The sequence below is a fragment of the Henckelia pumila genome, chromosome 4 (genome assembly GCF_033568475.1).
Source record: "Henckelia pumila isolate YLH828 chromosome 4, ASM3356847v2, whole genome shotgun sequence".
Taxonomy (NCBI): Eukaryota; Viridiplantae; Streptophyta; class Magnoliopsida; order Lamiales; family Gesneriaceae; genus Henckelia; species Henckelia pumila.
This window is the reverse complement of record NC_133123.1, coordinates 49,587,127-49,599,147: the sequence shown is the minus strand read 5'-3', so window position 1 is coordinate 49,599,147 and position 12,021 is coordinate 49,587,127. Positions and strand designations below refer to the sequence as shown.

The window sequence follows — 12,021 nt, the reverse complement described above, 5'->3', positions numbered from 1 at the left end:
TTATTCCTGAAGCTGTTGGTCCAGTCCCGGTGTACTGTGACAACACGGGTGCGTTGCTCAGGCAAAGGAACCAAGGTCTCATCAAAGATCCAAACACATACTGAGGAAATACCACATCATCCGGGAGATCGTGGAAAGAGGAGACATCACTGTCGAGAGAGTGGCCTCTGCAGACAATATCGCTGATCCACTTACTAAGCCCTTGCCAGGACCATTATTTGACAAACATCGCGAAGCAATGGGACTACGTAGTATGACTAGTTGGCTTTAGGGCAAGTGGGAGATTGAAAGATTGGGTGCCCGGTGAGCCAACTTGTGGCTAAGGGCTTTTATGACTCTATGTATAAACAATATTTTGTTTAATATAATTTACATTTTTATAATGGCATTTACTTTATCTTTTATCATATTATTATGTTGTGACATACTATAATATGTTTAGATGAAGACCTTGAATATACTATAGTGTATGTAAGATGTGGTAGCACATGGGGATGGCTATCATGAAACACATCTTAAAGTCAGATATTCTAAACAGTTCCTAGTCAATTGAGCCGTCCGTTAATAAGGATAAGGATCGCTCGAGATTGAGACTAACGTTTGCGATGCCGAGTACCACGTTTCATTGGTGTGGAACATAGAGATGTTCAAAGCATGCAAATGGATATTCATATGATGAATGATTGAACTACCGTATCCGGACTTTCCAAGTGGTTATCACTTATCGAGTGGATAAAGTCTGCGGTTTTGGTTGTACACCATTAGTCCTTACTACTTGAAACATCATTGAGACTCTATATGCTAGTACTTTATTTTGACTCGTTTACCGACTCTATTGGGGTCATCAGGTGTCGGGATTGGGTACAGTTACGACACATATAGGAGTCGATGCTTTGTTGTCAAGGATTCACCACATACTTGCGAGTGAGGATATCCTATGCAATCTGAGGAGATATTAGTGTGACGAATCTCTGGCCAGAGTACATGATGTGCTTTAGGTTACTTGGTTTCCTAGTAGCACATGCGATGTGACTATTTGATCTTCAAGATGTATTGCATAGTTATCGAATCTCGAACGACTCTCGATTTACCATTGGTTGTTGATTCGATCGGGATATATGGATGAAGGGACCGTACTGTACGCTAACCAAAATCTATTGGTTCTTGCAGGCACTATCAGTGATACCTAGGGAATCATGGGGCGATGTTGCTAGGCGCTCTTACCATGATTCGATGGGCAAGTCGGAAATTGTTGTTCCGAGTCACAAGGAGTTGTGAGCCCACGGCTAGCTGTATCCCTGAACCAATGAGGGTCACACAAGTAATGGATTTCTAATCCCCGTTGAGATTATTAAATTTAAAAAGTTAAATTTAGTGAATAAAGAAGTGGGACTTCTTATTTAAAAGTAGAGGGAGTAAGATTTCCTAAAATGACATAGTGATGGACATTTTTGGAAAGCACTGAATTCGGATTTAGAAAATTTATCTTGACTTTAAAAGATGCAGAAATGGTTTCTGTGCACATTGGTGAAATTGGTTTATCAATCTGAGTCAAGATGAATTTTATATTAATTTCTGAACATGCGGGCTTTGCTTGTCAGGCTTGAACTTATGACTAATGGGCCCTAAGCTGTTAGCAGCCCACATTATAAATAAGTTATTGCAGTACAGAAATTAAACAACATAGGTCATAATTTTCGAAAACCCTAGAGCACTCTCTCTAGAGAATTCGGCCGCCCCCTGATGAAACTTAAAATTTGTAATTATTTATATGTTAAAAAGTGTGTTTTAAAATTTAAGTTTAATTAAAATTATGAAGTTGTATTATTTTAGTGTTATGTGTTTATATTTAAATGTTTTACTAAAATGTTGTATTTTACGGTTTGCGCAGGTTTGGTAAAAATAAAATTACTCAAGTTACAGTGGTCATAATGGAGTAATCTCAAAACCTGTAGAATCACAAAAGAGGCATCTTCAACTTTGTAGAAGACAAAAAATTCCAAAAACATCATTAAGATGATCAAAATAATAAAACATCAAAATGGAGATAGATTTACTTTTACTATGACCAGCTTGGAGTAAAAATATCATAAGTATTTCATATTTTATCCAAAAGGGGTGAATGAGTTGTCCAAACACATCTACACAAAATATCCTACGTGTTTTATGTTGAAAAGAAAGGCTGAATCGGTGGTCTAAGGTATCAAACATGCCAATTAAAGTTGGGTCATGGTATTGACATTCAAGGAGACAAGCACCCACCAACTTTACTATTTCACATTTAATGAGCCTTGGACTCTTGCTCTCATTTGGCCTATAAATAGATGTGTTGTATAAGCTTTGTAGTGTGCAAGAGTGTAGAGAATTCTTCATTTGTAAAATAAATATTGTGTGTGTGAGAATAAAAGTTTGAGTGTGCAAGTTTCTCAAGTTCAAGTATGAAATTTCTTTTATCTTTATTCTTGAGTTTCATGTTCATGGAAAGCTAAATCTTTTTATGTCAAGGTGAAAAGGTTTCATTGTTGGTCAAGTAAGATTGTCTATATTTTGTATATTCTTTTCTTTTCTATTTTTATTTTTACTAATTGATCTTTATTTGTAGGTATAATTTTGGATGATTTGTTGTTATCTATTTACATCAAATGCTTGGTACCTTGAATGTGGTTACCTTGATTTGTTGTCAAATATGATACAATAATTACTACAATAATTATATACTATAAATATATGTATCTATTTATAATAAAGTCATATATATTATTTAGACGATAGCGTGACACTGTCGGTTGTTCTAAATAATATATTGTGATTTGAACTAACATTTACTTTATCGCATCTAACTTTTACTTTATCGCAACTAACATTTACTTTTCCGCAACTAACATTTACTTTCTCGCATCTAACTTTTACTTTTCCGCAACTAACATTTACTTTATCGCATCTAACATAAAGTCATATATTTTATTTAGACGATAGCGTGGCTCTGCCGGTTGTTCTAAATAAAATATTGTGATTTGATCTAACATTTACTTTTATGTCAATTTATATTTATGCATTTATATATATATTATGGGTACCATGTATTAAATATCGGTGGATATTAATATAGTGGGAACTATATTATATGATATACTTGTTTAAATATTTAATTGTTCTTTTTATGTTTATATTTATTCATCTATATATATATATTATGGGTACCATGTATTAAATATCGGTTAATCTGATATTAATATAGTGGGAACTATATTATATGATATACTTGTTTAAATATTTCATTGTTCTTTTATGTTTATTTTTATTTTAGTTTCTTTTATTTATTTTTATTTAGCAATCTTAATTAAACCAACAATGAACCTTTGAAACCTTGACAATTTTATAATTTGTGTATTTGAAGTTTTATAATAATATTTTCATCTATAATATATTATTGCTAAAATTAAACTTACAACATCCTCTCCGTGGATCGATCTCGTACTCACGAGTATATTACTTGCAGACAACCTACACTTGGGTGAATTACAATTTAAGTTGTAGCAAGTTTTTGGCGCCGTTGCCGGGGAGGTATAAATTAAGTTTAATTTTGTTATTATGTAAATAGTATGTTGTTTTTAATTGTATGATTGTTTGGAGTCGTAAACAAAGTGGTAGACTTGTTCGAGTAACTGAAAATATTTTAAACATGGACGATAATTCTAATAATCAAGATGATAATAATAATAATAATCATCATCAAGAACATGAACAACCAAGAACACTTAGGCACCATATGAATCCAATAAGAACTAGTACACCATCTTGTTTAGTTTTTCCTCCTGATGCATCTAATTTCAATTTTAAGCCACAAGTCATTCAACTTTTACCAAATTTTCATGGCTTAGATTCTGAAAATCCATATTTGCATTTAAGAGAATTTGAGGAGGTTTGCAACACTTATAATGATCAAAATTGTAGCATGGATACTGTTCGATTAAAGCTTTTCCCTTTTTCCTTAAAATATAAAGCTAAAACATGGTTGCAAAATTTGAGATCAAGTTCAATAAGATCATGGGAAGAAATGCAACAACAATTTCTAAAAAAGTTTTTTCCTTCCCATAGAACAAACTCTTTTAAAAGACAAATTACAACTTTTTCTCAAAAACAAGGGGAAACATTTTATCAATGTTGGGATAGATATAAAGAGTTACTTAATACATGTCCACATCATGGTTTTGAAATATGGAGAATAGTTTCTCACTTTTATGAAGGTTTAATACCTAAAGATAGGCAAATGATAGAATTCATGTGTAATGGAACTTTTGAAGATAAAAACCCAAATGAAGCTATGGAATATTTGGAGTCATTAGCAGAAAATGCTCAAAATTGGGATAATATAGGCTCAATTGAACCACCAAGTAAAACCAATAATTCAACAAATGGGGGTGGTATTTATCATCTTAAAGATGATGTAGATGTTCAAGCTAAACTTGCATCTTTAGCAAGAAAAATCGAGTCATTAGAAATGAAAAAGAGTGATCAATTAAAAAGTGTTCAAGAAATTGTTTGTCATATATGTGACACACATGATCATCTTACAAAAAATTGTCCTACTTTGCCTTCATTTAAAGAATGTCTCCATGAACAAGCCAATTATGTTAACAATTTTAAAAAACCAACATTAGATCCTTTTTCACAAACATACAATCCTGGTTGGAGAAATCATCCCAATTTTAGTTGGAGGAACGATAATAATGCACAACCTTCACAACAACCTCTTCAAAATAACCAAAATCATCAAGGTTATGCTCCTTATATTCCACCTCCAAGAAAAAATTTTGAAGATGAAATTCATGCATACATTCAAAAGCAAGAGTCTATCAATATTCAAAACATTCAATCTATGAATGATTTGAAAGAAACTCTTGCAAAATTTGCATCTGCACTTAATATTCATGAAAAAGGAAAATTTCCATCTCAACCACAACCTAATCCTAAAAATCAAAATCAAGAAAAATTTGATCAAGTAAAATCTGTTATTACTCTTAGAAGTGGTAAAATAGTTAATGATCCATATAGTGATGAAAACAAAGATCAATTAAACTCAAAGAGTAAGGATTCAAATCCTGATACTTTTGAGAAAGATGATGCTTTGATTCCTAAAAATAAGAAAATTGATGATAAAATAAATAAACATGTTCCTTTTCCTCATGCATTAGTAAATAATAAAAAACAAAAAAATGATTCTGATATTTATGAAGTTTTTAAACAAGTAAAAATAAATATTCCATTATTAGATGCTATTAAACAAGTGCCTTCTTATGCAAAGTTTTTAAAAGATTTATGTACTGTGAAAAGACAATTGCATGTAAAGAAGAAAGCATTCTTAACGGAGCAAGTAAGCTCTATTATTCAAAATAATTCTACCTTGAAATATAAAGATCCCGGTTGTCCAACAATTTCATGTATTATTGGAAAAAATAAAATTAAAAAAGCTTTGTTAGATTTGGGAGCAAGTGTGAATTTAATTCCTTATTCAGTTTATGAAAAGCTTAAGTTGGGAGATTTAAAACCTACATCTGTCACTCTTTTACTAGCCGATAGGTCAATCAAAATACCTAGAGGTATCGTAGAAGATGTGTTAGTTCAAGTCGATAAATTCATATATCCTGTGGATTTTATTGTCTTGGATACACAACCAATAGAAGTACATAACGAAATTCCAGTAATATTGGGACGTCCATTTCTAGCAACTTCAAATGCTTTAATTAATTGTCGAAATGGAATAATGAAATTGTCTTTTGGAAATATGACTTTAGAACTTAATGTGTTCAATTTATGTAAACAACCAAGTATTAATGAAGATGAAGATGATAATGCAATAGAAACAATTGTGGAAGAAAATATACACCAAGAAAACTTAAATCAACAATCTGAAGTTTGTTTAGTGGAAAGTTTTGATTCAAAAAATGTTTTTAAATCAAAGTTATTTGAAGAAATTAATGAACTTGAAGAACTAAAAGAAAATGATCATCCAAAACTTGAATTAAAACCCTTGCCAATAGAACTAAAATATGCTTTTCTTGGTGAAAATCAAACATATCCTATTGTAATATCTTCTACCCTCTTACCAAAACAAGAAGAAGATGTAATAACACTACTTAAAAAACACAAAAATGCAATTGGATGGACTTTGCAAGATATAAAAGGTATAAATCCTTTAATTTGCACACATAGAATTCACTTGGAAGAAAATGCTAAAACATATCAACAACCACAAAGAAGATTAAATCCACACATGAAAGAAGTTGTTAAAAATGAAGTTTTAAAACTATTAGATGCCGGAATTATTTATCCAATCTCGGATAGTAAATGGGTAAGTCCAACACAAGTAGTACCAAAAAAATCAGGCATCACTGTTATAAAAAATGAAAAGGGAGAATTATTACAAGCTAGGATTCCATCTAGTTGGCGTATGTGCATTGATTATAGAAAATTAAATGATGCAACTAGAAAAGATCACTTTCCGTTACCATTTTTAGATCAAATTTTAGAGAAAGTGGCAGGTAATCCTTATTATTGTTTTCTTGATGGGTATTCGGGGTATTATCAAATACCAATATCATTAGAAGATCAAGAAAAAACTACTTTCACTTGTCCGTTCGGAACTTTTGCTTTTAAAAGAATGCCATTTGGTTTATGTAATGCCCCGGCTACTTTTCAAAGATGCATGCTAAGTATTTTTAGTGACATGATTGAAGAATTTGTGGAAGTTTTTATGGATGATATAACTGTTTTTGGAAACTCATTTGAAAACTGTCTTAAAAATTTGGAAGAAGTTTTAAAAAGATGTGAAGAAAAAAATCTTGTTTTAAATTGGGAAAAATGTCACTACATGGTTAAATCCGAAATTGTGTTAGGGCATGTCATATCTGAAAAAGGAATTGAAGTTGATAAAGCTAAGGTTGATGTTATTGCTAATCTACCATCACCAAACACGATCAAAGAAATTCGATCATTTTTGGGTCATGCGGGATTTTATAGAAGATTTATAAAAAATTTTAGCATAATATCGAAACCAATTTCAAATATTTTAACAAAAGATGCACAATTTGAATGGACTCAAGAGTGTGAAACTGCTTTTAAAAAATAATTAATCTTTTAACTACATCACCTATTTTACAACCTCCTGATTGGTCTTTACCATTTGAATTAATGTGTGATGCAAGTGATTATGCTGTAGGAGCCGTGTTAGGACAAAGAAAAGAAGGTAAACCTTATGTGATCTATTATGCAAGTAGAACATTAAATAGTGCTCAAATCAATTATTCAACAACTGAAAAAGAATTACTTTCAGTAGTGTTTGCATTAGATAAATTTCGATCCTATTTAATTGGTTCTACTACTATTGTTTACACTGATCATTCTGCCATAAAATATTTATCAAATAAACAAGATGCTAAGCCAAGATTAATAAGATGGATTTTGTTGTTACAAGAATTTGATCTTGTAATAAAAGATAAAAAAGGAAAAGAAAATGTAGTAGCCGATCATTTATCAAGAATAATTTCTGAATCATCTCAAAATGAAATACCAATAAATGAAAATTTTCCGGATGATCAACTATTTTATGCTACTACTATGCCTTGGTTTGCTAATATTGTAAATTTTCTTGTGACAAATAAAATGCCTTCTCATTGGAGTTCACAAGATAAAAATAAATACTTGAAAGAGGTCAAAAAATTTTATTGGGATGATCCTTATTTGTTTAAGTATTGTCCTGATCAAATTTTTCGACGATGCATACCCGACAATGAGGTAAGTAGTGTCATTAAATTTTGTCATTCTGAGGCATGTGGAGGTCATTTTTCGTCAAAGAAAACAGCTGCAAAAATCTTTCAATGTGGATTTTATTGGCCTTCTTTATTCAAAGATACACATTCATTTTGCAAATCTTGTGAAAATTGTCAGAAAATGGGTTCAATTTCAAAACGAAACATGATGCCTTTAAATCCAATCATGATTATTGAAATATTTGACAGTTGGGGAATAGATTTTATGGGTCCATTTCCATTATCTTTTGGATTCACTTATATTTTAGTAGCTGTCGATTATGTTTCAAAATGGATTGAAGCAATTGCATGTAGAACTAATGATCATAAAGTTGTGATAAAATTTTTGAAAGAAAATATTTTTAGTCGATTTGGAATACCTAGAGCTATAATAAGTGATGGGGGAAGTCATTTTATAAATAAATCATTTTCTTCGTTGTTAAGAAAATATGGTATTACACATAAAGTCTCTACTCCATATCACCCTCAAACGAATGGTCAGGTTGAACTTGCAAATAAAGAAATAAAACAAATTTTGGAAAAAACAGTCAATCCAAATCGAAAAGATTGGTCTTTAAGATTAAGTGATGCATTATGGGCATATAGAACTGCATTTAAAACATCAATGGGGATGTCACCATATAGATTAGTTTTTGGAAAGCATTGTCATTTACCTGTTGAAATTGAACATAAAGCTTATTGGGCAATTAAAGCATTTAATACTAATTTAGATGATGCATCTAAATCAAGAAAATTGCAATTAAATGAACTAGAAGAATTAAGAAATGATGCATATGAAAATGCAAAGATTTATAAAGATAAAACAAAAGCATTTCATGATAAAAATATTATGAGAAAATCTTTTGAAATCGGAAAAAAAGTTTTACTTTATAATTCTCGCTTGCATTTGTTTCCAGGAAAACTTAGATCGCGATGGTCTGGACCATTTATTGTTAAATTTGTCTATCCTCATGGTGCTGTTGATGTTGAAAATCCTAAAAATAATAATGTATTTAAAGTTAATGGGCAAAGACTTAAACCGTTTATAGAAAATGAAGTTCTTAATGAAGAGTTTATGCCTTTATATGATCCAACTTAATTGTTACTTATATTTTTATTTTATTTTTGCAGAATTGAGTTCACTTCCCGGTTAAGTGGCGGATAACGGTACTCCGTGACTACTTTCAGTCGGTTTTATTTCAATTTCCCAAAATAATTGAATATATATATATATATAAATATATATTATGGATGAAGATATCAAAAAACTTGGTAAATATTTTCCATCTGTTTCTAAAAAAGTTCTGAGAATGATTTATGAAGGCAGATGTGAAAGATTGAGAATGCTTATGCAAAAAGGAATCCCGGAGGATATTCGTCTTATAATTGAAGCCAAGGTTCGATTAGGTGGTGAAGTTCCAAAATTCTTACTTGTTCGAAATATGTCTGGACTAGGAAAAAGTACCTATGCGAAGAAAAGAAGGGCTAAAAGGTTAGATGTTTGTCATAATTGTGCCAGATGGACTTGTAATAGACAATGCAGATCTTTGGGATATGTTTCCACAAATAGAGAAGATAAAATTGATTTCATTAAGAATGGGCTGAGTAAAGAGTCATTGGATGATATCTCATTGACTCTTGAGACGCATTCTAGTGGAGATGTAAAAGGTCAACTTCTCCGTTTATGGAAACTATTCCAAGCGCAGCGTCATGGTGATGGTCTTGGGAATCTGACTAAAAAAGACCCTATTTGCCAATTTATAAGAAAATTGGATGGTAAGCCAACCCTCGACTCATAAATATTGAAGGAACACTGTGAGCCACAATCACATCACTGTTTATACGCATGCATGTTATTATTATATATTATTATTTTTTTTTACTATTTTTATCATTTTGTTCACATCTGTATTCCTATTTCTGTCTTATTCCTTGTTTTCCTTATAAAATCACTCAACTCTCTCTATATTTTTTAAAAGAAAAGAAAAAAACATGACAGGATCTTCTTCACAAAAATTGAAAAATATTTGTGTCTTTTGTGGTTCTAATACTGGAAAGAATGAAATATTTGTTGATGCAGCAATTAATCTTGGAAAAAAGTTAGCAGAGAGAAAAATTCACTTGGTTTACGGAGGAGGCAATATAGGGTTAATGGGATCTATTTCAACAGCAGCTCATCTTGGAGGTAGTCAGGTTTTGGGTATTATTCCTACAGCTTTAGCTGAAGGAAATATTACAGGTGTTACGGTTGGGGAAGAGTTGAAAGTTTCATCAATGTACGAGAGAATAACTAAAATGATAGAAAATTCTGATGCTTTTATTGCCTTACCTGGTGGTTTTGGTACTTTAGAAGAAATTTTTCATGTTGTTTCTTGGGCACAACTTAATATCCATAATAAACCTGTTGGCTTGTTGAATATCAATAACTATTATGATGGTTTGTTGACTTTTCTCGATGTAGCCGTGGAACAAAATTTTATTTCAGAAAATTCACGAAGGATGCTCATCTCTGCTTCGAATGAAGACCAATTAATTGATGATCTCCAAGCTTTTGTTCATCAACCTGATTCAGCTATAACAAAGATCAATTGGTCTCAACCAACCAGTAAGAAAAGAAAACTGGATCATTGATTCAACATGTCATGAAATGGTTTGTGTTTGTTCCTCATCTTCAATAATTCCAGGTGATATCTCTTTCATCATGTACTCTTTATTTTTCTTAAAAAAAAAAAAATTAAAAACAATGTCATATTCAGGTTTGGGGGAGGGTTTATCTCTAAAAAAAAAAAAAAAAAAAAAAAATTTAAAATTTAAAAAAAATTATTTCTATAATAATATTATTTTTCTTTTTCAATGGCAGAGTAAGGAGTCAAAAACTCCTGACACGCATTAGTTTTTATTTATCATTTTATCACAATAGATTAGATTTTAATATTCCGTATATATTTAAATTGCAAACTACTAAGAAAATGAAGTCTTTTTGTATAGATGTTTATTTATTCTTCTTTTTACCAATTTAATAGAAAATATATAATTGATGGGATATAAGTTATAAATAATATATAATTGTGTGCTTTCAAATATATATTTTCTAAAACTTTTATGAGTATATAATTAAAGTGATATTGATTGAATAAATAATAACATGTATAATTGAGGGAATTAATTTGTAAAAGTATAATAGTTACTCACATAAATTTTGTGAGTGAGGGGTAAGAATTGAGAAAACAACTTATAAGCTTTTATTGATTATTAAGAAATGGTTGATTACTAGATTAAACCCATTTTGAAAAAAAAAAAAAAAAAAAAGAAAAAAAAAGAAAAATGAAAATTGGCTGCAAAGTTGTTTGAAGTTTGATTGTAAAGATGTAGAGTATTAATATCTCTACTATAATTATTAATGTAATAGATTTACCTCATAAAAAATAAAAAAAAAAATAAACTTTGAAAAAAAAAATGTTACATTTTCAAAGTTTATTGGAGGTATTTGATTATGTAAAAACAATTTTGCAGCCAAGCAAAAAAACAAAAAAAAAATGGGTTTATTCTTTGTAAATCATCCTATCTTATTTTCAATATTAGGTTATTTGATTGTCTGCTTTACTAGCCATTTTCAAAGAGTGTATAATTTTCTTCCAACTCCACGAGTGAAAAACAGCTATATATGAAATACTTTAACCCGAGAGAATATGGAGTTGAGACTTTTACATTAATATTCCTGATGATATACATGTTATGAAAATGATTTCTATTATCCTTTTAATTATATTATTCTCAAAGTTTTTAGAAAATATTTATGTAAAAAAAAAAAAAAATTATATATATTTAATATTTTGATATTGTGTGAAATATATATGTATAGCCCATCCAATTACATATTAATATATTGGTTGATAATGAGATTTATAAATAAACATATGATCTCCTCACAAGTGTGTTTTTAAAATTTTAAAGTTTGCAAATTTGAATATATATATTAAGGAATAAAAATCTAACTTGTGATTTTATGATATTTTATGATATTTTATGATATTCTATGATATTTTATGATATTTTATTACTAAGGGACTAGTAATTAGCCGGTTTGGGGGTGTGATGAAACTTAAAATTTGTAATTATTTATATGTTAAAAAGTGTGTTTTAAAATTTAAGTTTAATTAAAATTATGAAGTTGTATTATTTTAGTGTTATGTGTTTATATTTAAATGTTTTA

General features: G+C 30.0%; 1 non-coding gene across 1 annotated transcript; it reads right to left on the bottom strand.

The window, feature by feature from the left end:
- Positions 1–4,101: 4,101 nt before the first annotated feature.
- Positions 4,102–4,212, bottom strand: LOC140870124 (small nucleolar RNA R71). Its single transcript, XR_012147102.1, has one exon. It is a non-coding gene; the product is annotated as a small nucleolar RNA R71 (small nucleolar RNA).
- Between the last annotated feature and the right edge of the window lie 7,809 nt (positions 4,213–12,021).